The sequence below is a fragment of the Echiichthys vipera genome (assembly GCF_963691815.1).
Source record: "Echiichthys vipera genome assembly, chromosome: 7".
Classification (NCBI taxonomy): domain Eukaryota; kingdom Metazoa; phylum Chordata; class Actinopteri; order Perciformes; family Trachinidae; genus Echiichthys; species Echiichthys vipera.
In genome coordinates, this window is record NC_139832.1 from 20596615 (window position 1) to 20619213 (window position 22599).

At 41.4% G+C, this 22599-nt stretch overlaps 1 protein-coding gene across 1 annotated transcript in view; it reads left to right on the forward strand.

Annotated features, from left to right (window-relative positions):
* Nucleotides 1–1005: 1005 nt before the first annotated feature.
* tspan9a (tetraspanin 9a) overlaps nt 1006–22599 on the forward strand; it is a 154940-nt gene continuing 133346 nt past the window's right edge. Inside the window, exon 1 of the mRNA XM_083917118.1 lies at nt 1006–1055. The gene's annotated coding sequence lies outside the window, so the exon portion shown is untranslated. The remainder of the gene's footprint in view (nt 1056–22599) is intronic.

Below are 22599 nucleotides of genomic sequence, written 5' to 3' on the forward strand. Positions count from 1 at the left end.
TCACCTCTTTCATCCTATGCACCCCCCTTCTCCCCTTTTCTTCCTCTTTATAGTACATTTTGACCTTCCACAATTCTTTCCAGTCATCTGTCTTATAGCAGAACCAGACGGAAATATGTTGAGTGAAGCACCTACCCTGACTTTGTAGTGGTGTGCCTGCCTGACCAGAAATTCAATGAGTACTGCAAGCAAAAAGCCTGCAGGTTGTAGACACACTCTCTGCATAGTCAGAGGCCACTGGCTCTGGTTTTGAAGAGAACTCCACAAGAAAGCAGACTTAATGGCAGTCTGGTGCAGAGCCTGCCACAGCATACAGTGGCCCGTGGTCTGTGGTTTAAAGTGAGCTCATGGGACAGATGTTTTCATATGCACTGTTAACCTGCAGTTTCCACATGGACACTGATTCAGTAACACAACATACTGCTATGCTCATAACAGGTCATCTAATGTATGAAAAATACTGTGGTTTACTCATCTTGGCATGTCTAAAATAGTTCTCTGTGACTATGATTATCAGCCAGTTGGTCATATTCATAGTGGTCAGAAATAGTATCATTGTCATGCAGTGGCACGGTCTATAATTTTTCCGACATTTCAGTGCGTACTGTCGTCTCCAATGGCAAACATTTGCCCAGATGCTATATTAACTGCCCTGCCTCATGAGGCTGTGTTTAGTCATCTGGCTTTGTGTGTCATTTGTAGGTGTTACTGTAGCATTGTGTCCAATAGACATGTTTTTAATATTCATATCAACCACTGACAGTTGTTTTTGGGTGTGTGTTCAACAGCATTAATTATCCCACTCTGGCGCTTTGTCTTTCACAAGTTCACTTAGATGTAGCATACTTTAACTGTCATGTAGCTTTGTCTATATTTTTACAGCCCACTCTTTCAGCTTTGCATGCTTTTATCGCTGTGTGATTTGGTTTCAATTAGCAGTTGATTTAATCTGAGGAGTCATTCTCTCGTTCCCCTGTTTTTCTTCCTCTATTTGACAGGCTGTCACAGGCGAGCCGGTGAGCCCACTGCCTCTGTTTCCGACCACATCTGAGCCGGTAAGAGATTGCGCCATGTTCCACCCCGCTTGGTGTTTTAGTCCCAGCCTCGGGATTTCCTAATTCTGTCTTTTCCCTTTCAAACTGCAATCACTGCTAAGTGACTGTTTATTTGCAAAAGATTTCTCTCAAGTGGTGTCGATGAACCTTTTTCCTTCAGGTCACTTTGTTTAACACAGGAGGAAATTAAAGATGTATTAAAGAATAAGATGGAATCTGCCATGTCACGCAGCTTTGGTCCTATATAGTGAGTAGTTGTGGGCATTTTCCAGTTTGCTTAAGGGTGTTAGAATAGACAATAGACCTTACAGGAAACACACTCTTGGGACAGAATTACAGATTGTTCAGGGCTGACTTGCTGCTCTTGTATGGGTGTATTTCCTGTCCAACTACCTCCAAACTTGGGGTGGGTAACTACAGGAAATAGCCACACACACACACATGCACACGCACATGCACGCATGCCAGAATTGTCTTACTTTAGTGACTAAAGTACGTTTTGCTGCAGCTTCTGCCCCCGTCTAAAGCCACTTCCTTGTCAGTACACCTGTCTGCTTTTCCAAACTGGCAGCATGCTAACCGTCATCTACACACTGACTATGGATAAATACCTCATACAACGCCATTTCCAAAAAGCTGAACTATCCCCATAACTGTGTTTCATCAGTTCAGTTCAGCTTCAAGCTGCACTGTGCTTGCAGTGACACATGCTTGAGTATGTTTGGAAGCACACATCAGCAATACAGATAGAAAGCTGCAGTAGAGACAGTGTTTTGGTTCAGCCCAGCTGCAGTCATTTTGTGTGTTATCCTCACATTGATCTGGTCCTGAACTTTAACTCAGACAGCCTCTGGTTAAAAAACTGGTAAGGATCAACAGCGGCCATTGACTGACTCTTGGCTTCTGCAGCTGGAAGATATGGATCCCTTACAATAGTAGCATTTATTTAATTCCATGGCAAGTCACAAAGAGCTCATTAATAATGTGTGTACCAAGGGAAAATACCAGACAAACATCAGTTGGGCTCCTCAACATGAAACACCTAATATAGCAACACCTCAGATATTAAATTCCAATACAACTCCACAAAATACATTGTTGACCTAAATTGACATAAAAACTAAAACAGTCATTGAAAATGTCAATATAAAGTACACTTTAGTGGAGGATTACTGCATTACATCTGATTCTTTTTTTTTTATATTAGATGTACACTCAAAATACACTTAAAATATGAGTGCTAAAGAGAAATGACATTAGCTGCCAACCTCTGTCATCCTGAGGCTGAATGAGGTGTTCTAACACAAATAAGGGACTTTTGTGGATCCCAGCTGACATTGAGACACAGAGAAAGACAACTATTAACATTCACACCTACGGCCAATTTAGAGTTATCAGTTAACCTAACATGTGCGTGTGTTTGGACTGTGCGAGGAAGCCGGAGAACCCGGAGAGAACCCACGCAGACAAAGGGAGAATATGCAAACTTCACACAGAAGGGCCCCAGCCCGGATTCAAACTAGGAACCCTCTGGCAACAGTGCTAACCACTACACAACTGTGCTGCCCTGGGGACTAACAATATTGGCTAAAATCATGATGAATTTTGTGAAGGGTTAGCTTGTAGCCCTGCCAGTATGTAACAAGTGGTTGTTTCACCTAGCCTAGCTTGTAGGATATTTTTCTCATATGGAAACTGATTGGAAATCCACTGGCAAGGACTTCTTTAAATCATTTGTAGAGAGTATGATGATACCGATCAGTACTACAGTAGGGATGTGTATTGGCAAGCATCTGACGATACAATGTTTTATCATACAGTGGTTACAATAAACTTTTAGAATACAGGAAGGTCAAAAAATGGTCTCACTACAATGAAATGGCTACTAAGGGAACTAACATAATCACACGTTAATATATTGGGACTAATTGAATCCACAATTGTCTCAGGTTCCAGTCCTACTCAATTTATGCCATTCCAAGACTGTTTAAGTGCCCCAGTATGCAGGAATATTTAAATACACCACTTTAAATTAGGTTAAGAAAACACATTAACTGAATGAGAGAAATGGCCTTTTCCTGCCTAAAGACTGTAGGGGGATTAGCATAAAGTAGGCATGTCTGTGAGAGATCAATTGTTGCCTCTATTGCATCTGATTCAGCTGTACTTTGTCAGTTTCAGTTGCCCAGTTCTTTGTTGTAACATTGTCGCTAAAGTTGATGAGCTAGTAATTAAGAAGACTAATCACGGCTGAACAGCTGAAAGTGAGAAAGTGCAGCTGAACATTGTGAAGACCAGTTAGCACTGATTCTAACTGAGCTAATGGCAGCTGAGTTACTCTAACATGAACTGAGTGTAGTCTTTTCAGTCTGTGACAATTGTGAGGATGTTTTCTGGCGTCATGGGTTAAGCTGAAATTAAAGGGTACAGGGGTTCAGGCAACACCACTCAGTACACAATAAACCCTGAGAGAGAAAAGGGGCAGATAAAGGAAGCGGAGGTTGAAGGAGAGGGAAAAGGGCACTGTATTTCATAGCTCCAGTTATGTTCCCTCTGTAAAAACATCAAGGCTTTGCTTCACTGCGCTTCACAGCACGGCTCCCCAGCCTCAGTGTTTGATGGCTGTGTTAGCAGCAGACCACAACACCCTCGCATTGGCAGGATCAAATGGGTTCAGAGAGGATCCTGGCTTTTAATCAAACTATGATGGATATGACTGTATGTTGACTTTCCTTTTATAAAAGAAAAGGTGTTTTTCAATTTGTTGCACAAAAATACATCTCTATAACAAAGCCTGTTTGTGATATTTTTGGCTGATCTTTAAAAAATCCTTGGAATTAGTGGTTCATGTTTGGGGCAGTCATGGTTCAGTATTGAACGTGTTACTTTTGAATTGCTTGTCCAAGGTAATTATTTAAGGTCTGTTGAACGACCAACATGAATTTGTTGGCCTGAGGAAGCTCATTCACATTGAGCATGTAGGCTTTGAAAGGAAATTTGTATCTTTTCGTATGAATTTGTTGTTCTGTGTTGACAAATTTGGCATATTTAAATCGCTACCTTACAAAATTAAGGATTTCTTTGCACTGTGACCTGCTTTAAAAGTTTGTGTACATATCAAATTATGTTGATGGTATGATGATAAACAAGTCATCCCATTTCTTTTACTTTGCTTCGGTTGGTTTTAGGACATCAAGAGCATCAAACTGGGTCAAAGCAAGATTTATTTTCCGCTGTTTGCTTTTCCTCATTTTAAAACTTCTCAGTGTCCTGTCGGCACACCTTCCCTAAAAATATATATAGTCACTCTCTACCAGCAACTCCTGCTGATGATAAAATGTAAGTTATGATTTCATATCTTCAAGCGGGCCTTATGCCTTCTGAGATTAGACACGGAGGAGCAGATATTCCACACAATTGCTTCAGCTCATTTAGGTCTTATCAATCCCTTTCTTCCTCTGCAGCAGAAGTGCTTTGCCCTGGAAGTGCCCTCTGCTGCTTTGACTCCATTTGAAAGAGTGCATGTGGTTAGGCATTTCAAAAACCATCTAGGGGTTAAGATTAAATACTCAAAGCAATAAAATGAAAAAATTTAAAAGATAAAAGGGAAGCATTGAAATTGAGCTTATCATGGTTGGTGATGTCTCTGCTTGTAGATGAGTACTGCTCAGTGTCCTGTGAGGACCTGGATAGCATATAAAGCCCCAGAGTCACTGATGAGTGACGTTTAAGTGGCTAGCGGAGAGCTCTTAACAATGCCTACAAGCATTTGTCTCCCACTCTCTCTGTCTTTCCTCTCTCTCTCTCACTCTACCACAGTGAGAGGGGGAGAGGATTAATATTCATGCTGACTGTGTCACAGTGTCTCTTGCATACTTCCTGTCACTGGTACTATTGTTAGTTTTGCTAACCATGACCTAATGTCTCTACTGTCTAGCAGTGTGTGTGTGTGTGTGTGTGTGTGTGTGTGTGTGTGTGTATGTGTATGTGTATGTGTATGTGTGTGTGTGTTTGTGTGTGTGTGTGTGTGTGTGCATGTGTTTGTGTCTCTCAACACGTGACTAAACTCATTCATCGAAGTTCTAAGTTGCTGTTAGGCACCACCCAGACAAATGGAGAAACTGCCATATCATTAACAGTCCTACTTAAATTACATATTGGTGAAGCAAGTCACTTCAATTGGGGACATGCGTAGTCACACAACCTCTTATAGAGGACGTTCTAAATCATCGAACAAATCACTTCCATTTTGCCTCAAATCGGCTGTCCCATTCTAACATAACTATACCCTCATTTTCTCGCAGCTTTGACTAATAGGGCTGCAAGCTGAGTCGGGGGACAGCCTTTCAATCAGAGTGCCATGACAACCTTCACGGATATTCTGAGACAGCCACCTTGACGCTTACAAGTTAAAGGAATAATAAGAATCTAAATATATGTTGGACTGCTGTAATAATCACATATGTGTAGTGGAGAGAAATACAATATACTGCAAATTCTTAATATGGGTATGGTTGTTCAACTCTCTATATTTGTTGAGGGTAAATCAGTGTTGAGACATGAATTAGTTTGTGTGATAAGAATTGATTATTTTAATATTCCATATTAGATACATACATGTTGAACAGCAACACTGATGAACATGTTTCCTTGCAGTGTGCGCCATCTAGTGAATTTTGAGCAACATAACATGAATCTTTCTAGCATAACTAACAGACTATACTACTGCTTTCAGTGTGCGTCTTTTGCATGGTTACTTTTCAAAACATCCTTCTATACTAATTAAACAGTAGCACTGTGCTAGGATACAGGCATAACAGGTCAGGAAAACAGCTTGCAGAGTCCCATAACGAAACTCTAATCTCACGAACTGTGTCTCTGAGGAAATTCGATTTAAGCTGTTACCTGACCGTCAAGGCTCTTCAGTGGTTGTTTAAAAATATCTAGTAATGCACTCAGCATCAAACCTCTGACTTCATTAAAAGTCTCCAGCGCTAGGTCGCACTTTGGTCCCCCCACTGAACAGAGTGGTTGTAGGTTCTGTCAGGGTCTTGTTGTAGGTATAACCCAGAAAATCAATAGTGTTCAAATCGAAATTTTCCAAAGGAATCTTTGAAGAGAGACAGAGAGACGAAGAGGGTGAGGGAGAGGAAACAGAGAGATACTGGGAGAGAGAGAGAGAGAGAGAGAGAGAGAGAGAGAGAGAGAGAGAGAGAGAGAGGAGAGAGAGAGAGAGAGAGAGAGAGAGAGAGAGGAGAGAGAGAGAGAGAGAGAGAGAGAGAGAGAGAGAGAGAGAGAGAGAGAGAGAGAAGAGAGAGAGAGAGAGAGAGAGAGAGAGAGAGAGAGGAGAGAGAGAGAGAGAGAGAGATTGATTGTTCACTAGTGGATAATTGTAAAACAGGGAGGTTGAGACTCCAGTTCACATGCTGCTGGAACAGGTTCTTCCCCAGGCCTTTTATTTGTATCACCTGAGAGGTACTAGACCAGTGTCACCATCTTAAAATCAATTCTATGATATAATTACCTCAAGAACAAATTATCTCTCAGTCATGATCTATTGTCATGAGCCCTGTGTTCCTTTTGACACCACTAGAGGTCAGTGTGACGCTGGAGTGTGCACATGAGGGAGTGAAGATGTCATTTATGGCTTCGATGGGTAGGAGGGGCGTTTGCGGCATGCTTTATGGTTGTGTCTGCAGAATGACTGCATGGTGCAAAGCTTTGGCTGTTTTCTCCTTCAAAAAGTTATTTCTCCATTTTTTCTCCTCTTGCTCTCTTTCTGTATCTGTCCCTTCCTTTGCATTTCAACCTGGTTCAACCTATTCATGCAATTTGCATAAGCTGGCTTCAGAAATCTGTGCTTACCCCTGTGTATTGCTCAGTCAGAGTGAGCTAGCTGTTCAAGAGGAATAGCTAATGATTTCATTGCCCTCATTGACGCATGTCAGTCTATTTCAGGCTCAACGACTAACACTCTCATACATGGCAAGGTAAGAACTGATGATCGACTCTGTGACATCAGTCTGCCACTTGGTTAGTCAGGAGAGTGACTTTCAGAAGGGTAGGGCACTTTATCCTCATGCGTATGAACCATCACCGAAGTGTATATTCTAGCCTTGTGTCACACTGTTGACAGCACTCCACCAATGGAGGAGACATACTGGGATATCAAGCATGTGATCTGACCTGATGTGCCACCAGTGGCATTTCTTCACCCCCAACCTCCAGCACCTCTCCGCCCATATCAGGAGCCTTTCCCCAGCCCTCCCTCAACTCCTTATTGATCCCAATTTGGCTAGGGTTCATTCGCCCCTCTCCGTTACCTGCCATCAGTCTCAGCCCTAAACCCATCCACCACTGACCCCTACTCTCAGAATGAGAGGAGCTGTAATTGGGGAGGAAGGAAGTTGAAAAGGGAGGCATTTGAGAGTCAAGCCATAGAAGGGGAGAGAATGAGTGAGGAAGAGGGGGAGATAAAGAGACAGAGAAAGTGCGAGAGAGCGATTGGGCAGCTGGCTAGAGACGAACAGCATTTACTGGACTGAGAGCTGAATGCAGGGGCAGGAAGGGCACTGCCAGCCACGGAGGCCTGTGGCCGGCGTTCACATGACTATTCGCATGCTGGGACGCAAGAGAGTAATAGAATCCCAACGTGATGTGCTGCGATGCTTGGGGAGAGAGGAGTAAATTTAGCTACAGCCGCAGGCAGGCAGGCAGCTCTGCTAGGCTGGGGGATGTTCGCAGCTCTCGGGCCTTCTCTGGCTATCCCCTCTCTGGTCCTCTCTACCCTTCTGGAAGAGTCATGGAGGGCAGTGTTGCAATCACAATATGAATCACCTCTTTTCCACACCTTAGCTGGCTTGATGGCCAAATGGTGAGAGGTATCACATTGCAATGTGATGGCAGTGGGGGTATGGTGGGAGATAAGTCAGCCACACTTTATTTCCAGGCTCTGTTAGGGGAGCATCTGTTGGCTTGTGCAGCTATCGGATTTCAAAAGCAATAGCGCATGTCATAAACTGATGTTCTATGATAGAAGAGATTCTTCATGATGGATATACAGATGTTTCTCTGATGTTTGTCATTCAGTCAATTATGCTTCAAAAAAAGCCACATTTTGCCCCTAAACATGCAGCAAGTAATGGCGTCTCTCAATGTCAGTGTCTTTGTCCTTATCTGTGTGCCCCCCCCATTCTGTCTCCTTAGTAATACCTCCTTAAGAGCAAGGAATCTGTGTGTGTGTGTGTGTGTGTGTGTGTGTGTGTGTGTGTGTGTGTGTGTGTGTGTGTGTGTGTGTGTGTGTGTGTGTGTGTGTGTGTGTGTGTGTGTGTGTGTGTGTGTGTGTGTGTGTGTGTGTGTGTGTGTGTGTGTGTGTGTGTGTGTAAACCATCCATTCAATCTACTTCACAATTGGCAGGTGTGTTTTGTGTCGAAGGTGGTTTAATTTGGACATGCGACAAGCTCAATATAATTAGACCTTGATTGAATGAGCAAAGCCCTGAGGCCCCGCCTCCGCTGTTGTACAGAGGCTATAGGCGCCGCAGCGGACTCTGACTTGAATGTGTCTTCACCTGTTTTGTTTTGCGGTCAAAATGTAAAGATAAACCGATGGTGTCAACAAATGAAGTTGAAAAGAAGATTAATTCAGGTCATGGACCGCTCCCTAGCTGCACAGTCCCACATTTCAAAGTCCTGTTCTGAACTTGGGTCTGTATCAGCAGAACGTGGTGATGCATTAATGTGTTCATCACTATAATGTTGCAGCTGCTAAAGTCTGAGACCATTATGAATTACTTTATATACTGATGGTAGTTTATAAATTATTAGTTGATTTATGTTTTGTATTAATAATGTGAATCTTCAAACTAGAACTGTCAAATAAATCGTACTGCAAGAAGTACAATATTGGCCTCTAATTTGTAGTGGAGTAGAACTAGCCTGTAAAGTAGCAAAAATGTAAATTACAAAGTACAGTACTTAGGTAAATGTCCTTAAATCATGTTTCACTACTGGTCAGAATGTTTGCAGACAGAGGCGGGAGGGGAACACACACTGAGGGAGCGGACGGTAATGATCAGAAATCCAGCAGGTCCATGTGGGATGTTTTAAGAAAACAGTCCCACTTAGGGCTCTACTGTGTGGTGTATTCAGAGGGGACCCCAATTAACTGTTGCACCACCGAATTGCATCCTGGGTAAAGCTTGCTCTCTACAGAACATTCAAGAAAACATAGCTGTGTTCGAAATTGTTCCCTATCATAGAAGAAGTACACTATATAGTGTGTACGCCATACTAGTGTTTAGTAGCCAGGTATTAGAGAGCTAACAGCGGTTAAGTACTGCAGTTACTCCCAAGCCGACTAGTTATTCGCAGTCTTACTGCTGTTAATTTGTGAAATAAATTCATCTTTGGCTATTAAAGCTTGCAATTGGGACCATCTAAAATTTCAACAATTTGGGATCAAACATTGAAATTTACATGCAACATCAAACCAACATGTTACCGTCTTCTTGAGTGCCTGGTCTTTATTAAAAGTAGTAGTGGGACACAATTTGTAATTAATTAATCGCAATTAATCACATATCAATATTTGACTTATACATACATATTTCAATTTAAATGGATTTTGGTATATCTCATCTCATCTCATCTTCATCCGCTTATCCGGGGTCGGGTCGCGGGGGCAGCAGTTATAGCAGGGGACCCCAAACTTCCCTTTCCCGGGCCACATTAACCAGCTCTAACTGGGGGATCCCGAGGCGTTCCCAGGCCAGTGTGGAGATATAATCTCTCCACCTAGTCCTGGGTCTTTAATTAATTAATACACACAACAATGAGTTTAAACAACAAAATGTGTTTATTTTTATCAATGAGCACTAACTTTTTGTAAACTTTTACGTCTTAAGCACATTTGTTTTGGTTTATTATAAAAAAAACAGTGCTTAGTACGGTATATTTAAAAAAAAGTGGAAACCTAACATTGCAAAAATATTTAGAATAATATCCTTGAAACTGTCAGCTAAGAAAAGGTAAGAGGACATCCTTACCATACAACTAACTTGTCTGACTAGAAGAAACTTTAACTTTCAAATAATATCTTTGGCTTAAAAAAGCAGTTGAACATACAGTGCTTTTTCTCCCATGTTTTTTGAAATTTAAATAACAAAAATGATCCATCAACTAATCACAGTCCCTCCTCGGAGCTTTCTGTGCTAACGTTACATTTTTTCTTGCACAATTTGCACACAACCGAGCTATTCACGTTTTCACTTGGTCATTTTTAGAACTGGACCCACTCAACGCAGCAACAACTCATCATCTTGCTTCTAATCGGTTTCATTTCTCTTGTGTTGCGTCCTGTGCATTAGTATTCCTGGCAGGGCGGGAACTCGTGCAATAAGCAACGTTCCGTACTGTGCAAAAATAAACTGAGATTAATTGCCTTATTTTTTTTTTTGTGGCGTTATTTTTTCTGTAATTAATTAATCATAATTGTAAAAAAAAATGGGATTACAGCACTGTGTGTTTACATGATGTTGGATGCACCCGCTTCTGTCACACATATCCAGCGCATCTACTGACGCAACGGTTTGTTAGAAAATTTCCACGCAGTGTCTTAAATCTTGTTTGATCATTCCCTATAAAGTTTACTATTTGATAAATACTATTTAGGGAATAATGAATCAGTGAATAAGGGAACAAATTTCGAATGCAGCAATTGTAAAGATTTACAAAAGATTTACAGCATCAGCGATAGAACTTTTCAGAAAGAACACTTTTGTTCCCGTAATTATCCCAAATAGCTGTTAGCAAATGATGTGTATACTCTAGCATTATTAAGGTACGCAACTATATCATTGCAGGTGTATTGCTCAGGACCGAAAGAAGTGCAGTGTGCACTCAGCCTGTTCTGAACAGACATGTTTTCAACCGGCACTGAACTTTTGTCAGGTAAAGATCAAAAAGAGGTGTTTTCTGTGTTTTTTTTCTTATTACCTTTTCTCTTTACAGACCAATGACCAATGTTGATTATTTTTCAGCAGTTTGTCATTGAAACAGGCATCGCACTCTCTCTCTACTGGAAGTTTTTTTGATAGGTTTGAATGTGAAAAGGAAACAGATATCCAGCTGTTTTTTTTATTTTTAGAAATTCTGTTTATACAGCAGCTCACTTATTAAGGTGTGACATGCCAAAATAAAAGCCTGTTGTCGCTTTCTTTCTTTTTAAAGGTGTTAGACCAGATTAAGATGTGCTTGTAAACATAACGTCAGATTATAAAAGTATTCATGTTTTGTTTTTTTATCCATTTAAACACAAGGGAAGTTAAAAACATATTTTGTGAAACTATTTAAGGGAGTCAAAGCATGTGCCTCACCTATGCAGTGAACTAAAAAAAAAACAACCTTATAATTAGCTCTGAGAGGTTTGTTCTCAGCAGTTTGTAATTCTTCTATGAACATCCATCTTTACGATTTAGCTTTTATTACTTTAGTAAAGATCAAATAGCATGGGAGGGAAAAATCTCTGCACAACAGTTCTTATTACATAAACCTGGCATTTAAACAATCAAACATTTATAATATCTTGCTCTTTATTTCAGAAAAAAGATTCCTCTATCATTGAACATCTGATCAGGGTCTTATCAAGTCCTCTGTGCCAATTCCCGTTCTCGTTAACGATTTCCTTTTGTGGTCGATCATCCACATGCTATTCTTTTTTATTTGTAATTTATAATTGCAGGTTTATGGTATAGCTACATTATCTCAGATGAGGGCTGCAGTCCTGAATAACAAAGACTGCCCATCTGTGCAGTTTGTCGAAAGCTACCACACAAATGATTTAGCCATTCAACGTGGGTAGTACTTGGCCCATAAAAAATAATTCAGTGTAAACCAAATGTTCCCCACTTTTCTGTTGTTGAAAGAGCCGAGGATATAGGCTTTGAAATGACAGGAGGTTTAGATAAAACAATGCCCGGTCGTGTGAGTGAATGCAATGTCAACAGCATCCTTTATTTCTTTTCCTTGGTACTTACTTGTCTTTAGCAGGGGTGGGTATTTGCCTCCTTGGCCTGAATCTCCATTTCAAACCTTTCTGACAGCGCCGAACAATAGCTGAGCTTTTGCTGCAGTCTAATTTTCTTTTAAATACTGGCAAATTCTTTTTGGATTTAAGTGATTATGATATTTTTTAAAGAAATAATGGCTAAGATAAAAAAGTAGAAAGTTCCATCTGCATGGCTAAGATTATGTTGGTGTACAGCTCTTCAATCCCTTTTTATGTTGAACTGATGATGCAAACAAGCAATTATATATGACTTTATAATGGCAGATGTTCCTATTAAACATGGCCAAAGCTTCAAATAATGAGTTTAACCTATATAAAAGTAATCCGTACATAAACAGTAATCCCTGTGAGCAAGGTTTCAGACCATTCTGAACACTCCATTATCAACAGTTTCCATATAGTAGTTATAGTCCGTTCCATATTTCTTTATATGATCCAGGCATGTTAGTGCAGCGTTTACATTACATACACTCAGGGCTCTCAAGTGTCACGCCTGAGCGTGACAGTTACGCATTTCGGTCTTTTATCATGCACTACCGCCATACATTGTATTTCTCACGCAGAAAAGCATTTTATAAAAAGCTGCAGCGCAGTAGAAGCTCTCACTATGGAACCGGCAGGAATCAAGCATGTCTCCTCTGGAGCTCACTCAAGCTGCAATTTACCAGCCAATGGCCAATCAGAAAATAGCACTATTGTATCTGGGTATCTGGTAATGAGAACATTCACAGGCTTATCTGGGTAAGATTTAACCCAACAACCAATGAAAAAAAAGCATAGTTTTATTCACATGATTCTTTTTTTTAATTTCGTAACTTTATTCAGACAAATAGACTTACACCAGTGATTACTGTTCAATCTTCAAACAATATAAAAATAGTAACGATAACAATATTGTTCGAGGTAGTGCATATATCATAAATAAATGAAAACATTGAAGTACATAAATCATGACAGATCAAATTCACTATAAAGGGCTTTGGTTTTCACAGCTTTGCATTTGGTGCAGTACCTTAGTGTGTCCAGGTAGGAGTTAAGTAAGAAATGAAAACAATAAATTAGGTGGTTAGAATTTCACTTATATTAAGAAAATATTAAAAACATACAACTTCTGGAAATATATTTTCAAAAATACCCCCCAAAAATTGCCTGTAGGTGTGAATGGTTGTCTGTCTCTGTTTGTCTCTATGTGCACTTTGATAGACTGGCGTCCTGTCCAGGTTGTACCCCGCCTCATGCCCGATGTCGGCTGGGATCGGCTCCAGCCCCCCTGCGACCCCAACAGGGACAAGCGGTTGAAGATGAATGAAGATGAATGATGACCCCAAAAAAAATCAGAACTTTGAGTTGTATACCTAACTTAAAAGAGGTTAATATCATGTTACATCTGTGATGTGACAAAAGGAGCAGAGAGGATCAACATTTTACAGATATCTTACAATAACAGAATTAACAGGATAACCTCTGTGCAATCATTTCAGAGACACCTCTTGCACTGTTTTTTTTCACATTCTTTTTCAAAATACCAATTACTCAAAAAAGGATCTGACTTTCCATATAAAGCTCTGGTAGACAGGTTTGGTAGATAGTATCTCTGAATGCAGATGAAAGCACCCCAGCCCCCCCCCCCCAATGTCACTCTTTCCTGTCTTCAAAACTTGAAGGCCTGTACACTAAGGGCACAGTCACACTGTCCATCCATACCGTGCCCAATACGGGTAAAGTCCAGTTCGTTTGACCGGTGTGATTGCAACCGTACCGAGCCTAGCTGCGGCGCGCTTGCCGTCCACGGACCGTTTGGGAGAGGTGGGCTTTTGTAAAGCACATTTGCACATGTACGAGAACGAGCGTGCGCACGTGTACGAGCACGAGGCCTACGGCGGTTCTGATGTCATTTTATGTGCGCCTGTTCGCAGATTTGGTTGGATGAAAATATTTTTAACAGTTAGACAAGACGCACAAAAACTCAGAGGTCTATGGAAAGATTTGTAAACAAAGCGACGCATTACGATGATGTCGATCAATGCGTGTGACGTGGGCAGGCAAGAAGCATATGGCGAGGCCCAGGCAGTGTGAGCACAAACGGGCCTGGCCCGCGGGGGGAGAGGGAGGGTGGGACAAGTACCCTAAAGCACGGGGCACGGTACGGACGGACAGTGTGAGTGCGCCCTAACACTGTGGCATGCTAACGCCAGGGCCAACGCCAATGTTGCTGTTGACGAGACATGTTCAAGTGTGTAGATTTTAGTATAAAAATTTAGGATTCTGTTACTATAGCCTTATCAGCCCAGAGTAAATGTTCTTATTTAATCTTATTAGTCGAATCATACTTTAAGCCCCCGTCCTTACCGAATGCTCAACATTGATCCTTACCATTCAATATTGAATCGTTTATTTAGGTTTTTTCAAGAGAGACCTAAAATACTTTTCATTAACAGTAATTCTAAACCTAGATTTTAAGCTCCTACTATTTTCCTTATTTATTTATTTATTAGAACTTACAAGCTCTCAGTGCATACAGTTTTTAGATGATAAAATAAGGACACTGTCATATTTATAAGATAAAATATAACTCTTCAAATGTGCAGATGAAGAATAAAAAGATTCACAGTTTTATAGTGTCATTTCTCTGTTAATTTCTGTCACATGTTCTTATCAGTGAGGGCTGTTGTCTCGTAGCACATGACTTGCTTTCATGTAGATCTGAATGATCCCACTAAGTTGTGTATGTGTGTGTGTGTGTGTGTGTGTGTGGGGGGGGGGCAGTCTTGGAGTGTGTGATTGCATAGCTCATCATCAGCTGCCCCGTTCCTGCTTTTGTTCCTGCCATCACTTAATGAAGAATGACACTGGCCAATTGCTTCAATAACTCATTGTCTAGACTGACTCATCCAGCCTTTTCTGGCCTGTACAGAACTTCAGCCACAGGTGTGCCTCCTTTTTTAGACGTCTCCAGCTCTCTCCATTGCCTCGCCACTCAATCCAACTGGCCAGTGCCTGGGTGGTCAGCTTGCGGATTGGATGGCCCTCTTCTTGGCCGCTCCTGTAACGCCCTAACGGCTGAGCACTTAACAGAGATTGTCCTGCAAAGCAACTTCTATGGGTTCATAGACTGTCCTCCAGCCCCTGCCCCTGCACTCCTCCACCAGTTCTATGTACTTGGAGCGTTTCCTTTCTTTGGCTTTTTCACTCCGCTCTTCCCAGGGCAGTTCCAGTATGATCAGGTGTTTTAAAGCCTCGGAGGTGGTGATCATGTCTGGCCGGAGAGGTGTTGATCCAATGTTCCGGGGGGAACCTCAGCTGTTTTCCCAGGTCAACGTGCAGCTGCCAATCAGGGGCTGTGAGGAGGAGGCCTGTTGTGGTCTGTGAACATGCCGGGGGTCTCTCTCCAGCCTTGATGAAGGGGATTGCCTTCTTTGGAGCACAATGGTGTTTGCTGGTGCTGATGGCTACTTTGAGTACCTGGTCCTGGCGCCAGCGATAGCGACCATCAGCCAAGGCCTTTGGGCAGCTGCTGAGGAGATGTTCTAAGGAGCCTCTACCAGAGAAAAGGGGGCAGGAAGATGTCTCGCTCTTTCCCCACACATGGAGGTTTGCTGGGCTAGGGAGGGCATCCTAGACTGCCTGCACAAGAGAGAGAGAGAGAGATGAGAGAGAGAGAGAGAGAGAGAGTGAGAGTGTTCAGAGATCGAATGAACCAGAGAATGAATGAAGAGAGGCCCAGAAATGTCCTGCACACAGCAAAATAATAAGAAAACAGAGAATCAAGGCAGAATGCACGTTCTCTTCAGATACAGACACTGTTTTTTAGGACACTTATTTAAGGTTAATAAACAAGAAAGCAAATACTTAACTGAAAATATATTTCAAAGATTCGACAAAACTTTGCTAAATATTGATAAACGGTATTAGTCTTTAACAAACAATTTAGGCATTTTGGTTTAACCTGTTCACAGGGATCCTTTATAGGAAAGACTGATCAGCAACACAAAAATGCTGTAACTCAAAATAACCCCGCCAGCATTTTAAATGTGTTGTTATTATCAGCTAAAGTATAAGTCTGTTTTACACGATTGAGGCTTTTTATGCAAACCTGCTTATTTTTAACAGTTTGGCGCTCAATCTATTCCTGAGTGCCAGTGCCAGACAGTGAATTAATATGCATTAAAGCTAAGCGCTGAGGTGTGGAAGAAGAGACCTGGCATTTTGTAGAGAGCAGTTTTGAGAAAGTGGGCTGTGAGTGATGAGGGTTCAGCCCAATCCTGACACTTTGAGTCAGCCTTTATTCAGTGTGTACCTTCTGTCATCATGCCCCTGCCACTTGTTTCATCTCTGTCACGCACAGAATGCCATAACTCCGTTAGCGACACCCACAACAAATACAGACCTGTCCTCCTTCAAAACACACACATTCTGTACTGTGTATATGTTTCAATACAATTGCCTACCATCTGGGGCCACTATTGTGTGGCATTTTAATGAGCACTGTGATTTATGCACTGAGTTCCGTTCTGAATTGCCGTTTCAGGAGATTCTCTAATAGGTTGTTCCCGGCCAAACTCTAGACCTCTGAGAAGATTTCTTGTCCCCCGTAAGTCATCTTTGCATTAATTTAGCCAACAGGTATTTTTGCCAGAGGCTTTCTTTTACTATCACCCTAGAGAATTTGCAGGATGCAAGACAGAATGATGAAGGTGACACTTGGCTCAAAAAGATATCTTTCCCAATGAGAAAAACAGTCTCACACACGCCTGGTGACCGAGGATAGAGAGGGTGTCATGTGCTGTATAGGTTATAAAGCCCCTTGAGGCAAATTTGTGATCTGTCATATTGAAACATATCTATATTACATCTGGAGGAAGAATAACAACCCCAGTGACAGACATAAGGTACAGTACTGCACAGTGCAGCATGTCTAGACCCCCCTTGGGAGCCTCTGTAGAGCTTAGAGAGACATTTTGGTCACCAGGACACCTAAAGGACAAACAGTGGCCAGGTGCCAGGGAGACGGCAAGGCGCCTAATTCATCCCTACCCCTTGCTGAGCGACAGACTGGAATGACACTCAAATATAGTGTGCTGTACCCATGTCTCTCCAGCTCTCCCTCTCTATCTCTATCTCTCTCTGTCTCTGTCTCTGTCTCTGTCTCTGTCTCTCTCTCTCTCTCTCTCTCTCTCTCTCTCTCTCTCTCTCTCTCTCTCTCTCTCTCTCTCTCTCTCTCTCTCTCTCATTCCATGGAATAGCTCAGAAAAGGCTAACATGGTAATATCATAATTAGCGGGGCACATTAAAATCAGAGCCATGAAGCGTGTCATTAAAAATCCTCTGCTGCAAGCCACTTCCATCTTTCTCAGACTCCCACACACGAAAACTAAAAGTGCTTACAGTGTCACTGTGGATTTATCATTGCATCACTGCGATCCTCTATCTGTTTTTTCGGGCCTGTTTGTTCTCTCTGTCTTTTCCGTCCTGCTCTTGCAGGGAGATGAATAGGCAGCAGGACTGACTTGGGCCCATCAGTCACTCTGTCAATCCTTGAGGGGTGATCAGAGCCAGGGAGACGACCTGTCCCATCCACAACATGATTTAGCCATAAGGGGAGAGGATCCAGACATCTCTTTTCTTCACCGTGGCTGTCAGTGGGCTGATAAATAAGAACCACAAAGAAAGGGGTGTTAAAAAAGAGGGCTTGAAATGTGCAATTGTCTCATCCTGTTATTCCCACTGCGAATGGATAGTAAAAAGTTGAGGGCAGAGTGAAGGAGGGAAAGCATGCACGCCAGGTTGTTTGAGGCTGTGTGGACATGCTATGCTTGAGAACAACTGGATTTTCCTTAGTCACGAGGCAGCTGCAGAAGTGGATGAATCTCTCTTGCTCTCCAGCCGCCTGCTCAACACTCATCATCAAATGATGTAGCTCTCAATAACCTGACCTTGTACGCACAGGTCTTTACAATTTGCTGTTATCTACCGAGTTTGCCGCAGAGTTCCCCCTCTTATCCTCTTCTATCTGATTTCCCTCCATCTTGTTCAATGAATCATACTGTATACGTCTTTTTTTTTCAGTTTCCAATTTTGAAGTGCACCATCAGGCCGCCCATGTTTCCATCCAGCAGTGAGCTTCAGTATTAATGTCCCCGCCAAGACACACTTCCTCAAGCTATATCTCATTTCAACCCTTATCAGCTGCAAGCCTAAATAATGCCTGAATCTTTTGAGAGTCTTGAGGGAGACAAAACAAATGGCAGAAAGCCAATGTTTCATGTGCATCTGCGATTTATCACACAGAACTTGTTCCTTTGATACACACAAACACACAGCTACAAATAACAGTGCCAGAAAGAGTTGTTCCCATGTGACTCTGCAATGCCATCGGACTTCATATTCTCTTATTTAGTGTAGCCTGCTGGTGCTCTGTGAATTTATATGAAGTCCAGTCATCCATTTGTAGGGTAGTCCCTGTGGCGGGTTCAGCAGATGTGACCGTAGCTTTGTTTGTCTTGAGAGCACAAACTGACCCGACCAGTCAAAACCCTTTTAAAGGTGGCTTTGGTGCATAATGCAACCCACTGCATGTTAAAGGTCGCTTACACTTTCCCCCTTTGTAGACTGCTAATAAACTATTGTCTTTATTCCTTTGATTCACTGTAGCATACTCTGTTTCCTCTCTTTTAGTCCAATTCTTACCTTACTTCCTCCTGGTTTGTGCTGTCTTTACCTCTATTTTTCCCACTTTTCCCACTCTCTTAAATTATCTCTTAAAACCTTCACTCCCGTCTGTATGCATTTCATCTTTCCTCTCACGTTCTCCCGTGTCGGCTGCCACAGTGCAGAGCGGATGCCTAACACCTGCGGTTGGCAGCGTTTTCTTTCCTGCCTGGCATGGCCTGGAGAATGAAAGGGGAGAGGAAAAGGGAATGGCGAGGGCCAGCTTCATGCCCCTGTTTCATCTGGGAAGGACCAGTGGACATTTGTGGAGATCTAAACACCTGCAGGGGGTCTGAGAGCATTGGCAAGATGTTCATATATGCACAAACATTCACAAACACAATGGCCGGCATGGTCACACATTGTTACACATTGGCGTTTCTCTTTGTGTCTGGACATTCCCACACAAAGAAAGGGGGAGGTTGTGAAGGTTGTTAACCCCTTCTTGCAATGCCCTCTGTAAAGATGGGAGTCAAGAATCGGTTCCAGTTGGAATCGTATTGCCTCAATTCCTTTTATCGATGCCCACACAAAATTTAATCAATAAAATCAATGGATCAATGGAGCAATTGATAGCATAATTGATACTGTCATTGGTATCAATAAAATCTTATCAATTCCCATTCCTAGCCCTCTGGTGCGGGGATACTGGCATCATCAATTTGTTCACATGTTGCTCATTAAAGTAAAAACTTTTTATGAATTTTCTTTTTTTCATATTGGCTGAGACTGTCACTATATCCTAACGGAACAATGAGACAGACGATCTGTGAAAAAGTAATGGAGCACTACCTCCTCTTTCTGCTCCCTGTCTGCTCCGAGAGTGACAGGCCTGACATACAACAACCACTCAGAGCCAAGGAGTCCTATGCAGTGTCAATGACTGCTCTGAACTGTGAAACTAGGCAGCACTGAATATGAATATGAATCAAGATCCCATTACTGTATGGCCTTTTTCTTGTATTAAATGTTAAATGTTTTCAGAAACATCTGTAGTGTACTGGCATTGGAAGGCATTTCAAAAGGTTTTCTTTAGCCAACAACAGAACCCTTTTCACCCTGAATATATGTGACTATATTATTGTATGTAATATTATGCTAATATTAAAGTTTACTCATAGGGATATTTTTTTTCTGCTGACCAAAACCTCCTTAGATTCCTGCCCACATTTGAAAAGCCAATGGTGTTAAGCTGATTCTGTGGAACAGAGAGTGAGAGCAGAGAGGGGCCTGAAGGCGGGATTGCTTAGAGTATTAGTCAGATTCAAGTGAGAGGGGGAAGAGGAGAAAGTCGATTTGCTAATGCTAACAAAAATCATTTGAGGGCAAGTTGGAGAGGTGAAATATGACGTAATATAATATGAGTTTTGGTAGATGGAAACTTGCTAATAGGGTGTTATACTTAAGTGCAGTTGGAGAACGTGAATAAAATGATTGTTGGAAAAGTCAAACTCGGGAGCAGAGAGTTAGGGAGCAGAGGTCCAGCAATTGCAAGGTGGTAATTCCCGGTAGACCTCTTAGTGTTAATATGAAGGAACTAGTTTAGTGAAAAGTGTTAGAAGAATGGATAAGGGAGTTGAGGAAAAGGTGACTGAAAGTGTTTTGGAAGAGTCTGAGACAAAGGTTCTCCAAATAGTATTATGCTAAAACCTATTTGTCATTTTAATTGTCAGGGATCTTGGCATGTAGCTAAGTTATGCAAAGTAAAGAGAATATATGCTAATGGTGCAAACAATGTATAAGCAACTGTGAAGGTAGTCACAGATGCTTATTGGGGTGAGAGGTAGAGGTGCAACAGAAAAAAGTCAAGCAAAACACGTTATTCTGCAGAGGCAGTTATAATGGCTGGACAGAAAAAAAAACAGATTAAGGGGGAGAACGAAAGAATGAACAAATTCTGGAGCATGATGAGATAAATATATATATAATTACAGAGTAATTTTCAACTTTTTATAACAGGGCTGATAAATGCAACATCCGAGATTAAATCTAAAATCAAAAAGGATTGTTTTTAAACTTCAGTGTACACTTGGATATGATGATGGATATCAGAATCAGAATCAGAAATACTTTGATAATCCCAGGGGGAAATTATTTAATATGCGTACAATCGAGTCAAGAATTGTTGTGTAGGTTAACTACTAATAATTTTAATACCTCAGTAGAATGCCAGAAGCCTGATTGTGAATGGGCAAGATTTCATCCACTTCATAGACCCATATTGAGTGTATTCAAGGATATTGGATTTTGTTCAAAGGATATGTGGCAATGAAGAAAGATCGGAAAGATGGTGGAGCTTTTGTGAGACTAAACAGGAGTAGGTGGTAGTGGGAGTATTGGGTCAGAGGAAAAGCTAGTTTATCGTACATCACTACAACCCATTTAAAAGGCTAGAATTAAACTAATTTGAGGAACTAGAGGGGAGATTACACATACAGTTGTATTGTGTGGGGATTTGAATTCACATAGCACATTTAGAAGGAGTGATGACGGCCTGGTAATAGAAGATTTGTCGGACGAATAGAATGAAATTAAGTAGAGTTAACAATAGGGGAAAGGCAGAGTTAATGGTAAATACTTTTATTACAGAACACAGTTACAATAATTTATCTGAAGCTGGAAGAAAAGGCTGGAAAGGAACCTGCGTCTGGAAACATGGAGGTCCACAGAAATATGCCTAGATGCAGTGCTAACTAATTGCTCTGGGAACTACATCTGGGAACCATGAAATGTATAATTTAAAGCTGTATCATTCATATGATTATAAGAAAAACAAAGTTTTATTTTTATTTTTTATATTTTTACTGTGTATTCGATGTCCTATAGTTTCATGGGGATAAATAAACTAAGTATTATATGCTGATGTTATCGTGAAAAGTTATTAAAAAAGAGGTAAGTAAAATAGATAGAAAAGACATATATATCAGAAAGGGGTAAGATAGCGGCAACTCTGGAGTTGATTTGGATCCACAAGGATTTTATCTGGTGAATAATAGAACTACACTGTGGAATAAAGCCGCATGATCATTGTGAGTTGTCTCCAATAAACACGCTTTCCTTCGCCTGTAGTGCTGCAGCATAACTGTGTGAAAGGTCTTTCTATAGCTACTCTGCACGTAATCCCCTCTCGAGATGTATGGAGCATTAAGATGAGAAATTGCTGTATTGCTTTAGTCTGCTATATCTTTGTTTGACAGTCAGTAGTGGGGGTTTGTTTTCTGCACTGCAGAGGGATAGAACCGTATGACAGCCATTTTTGCTAATTATGTTTTCCAAGCACATATTTCATCTGCTGCTCACTGTTCCCTGTCCGCACTTATCATACTCCCCTCCTCCCTGTTCATTCGGCCCATGCTTTAATTCTCTAAGAGTGTACCACCAGCTTGTATATTACCTTCATTTAAAACTCAGGGAGAGGAATGAAATAATAGAGGTTTTATCAGCTATAAATCCAGCACTGCATTACTTAGAGGAGACTGACTCTTAGGATATTAACACAGAGGATATGAGCCACAAATACCACATCTCGTTTAAGACTAATGTGTTTCTTGTCATTCATCCGGAATCTGTTAATCTATTTTCCACTTACTCTGTTGCCCTGTATGGGAAGGCAGAGCACACGGGTCGAGGCTCTACATGTTCAGCAGAGGAAGAACACAATGATTTTTCTTGTCTTTTGGTTTCAGTTATGAATTCAATAAAATAAAAAACAGTAAGTGGATAGGCTCATTCAAAAGTACCAGTTGTCCTATCTGAAGCAAATTAAAC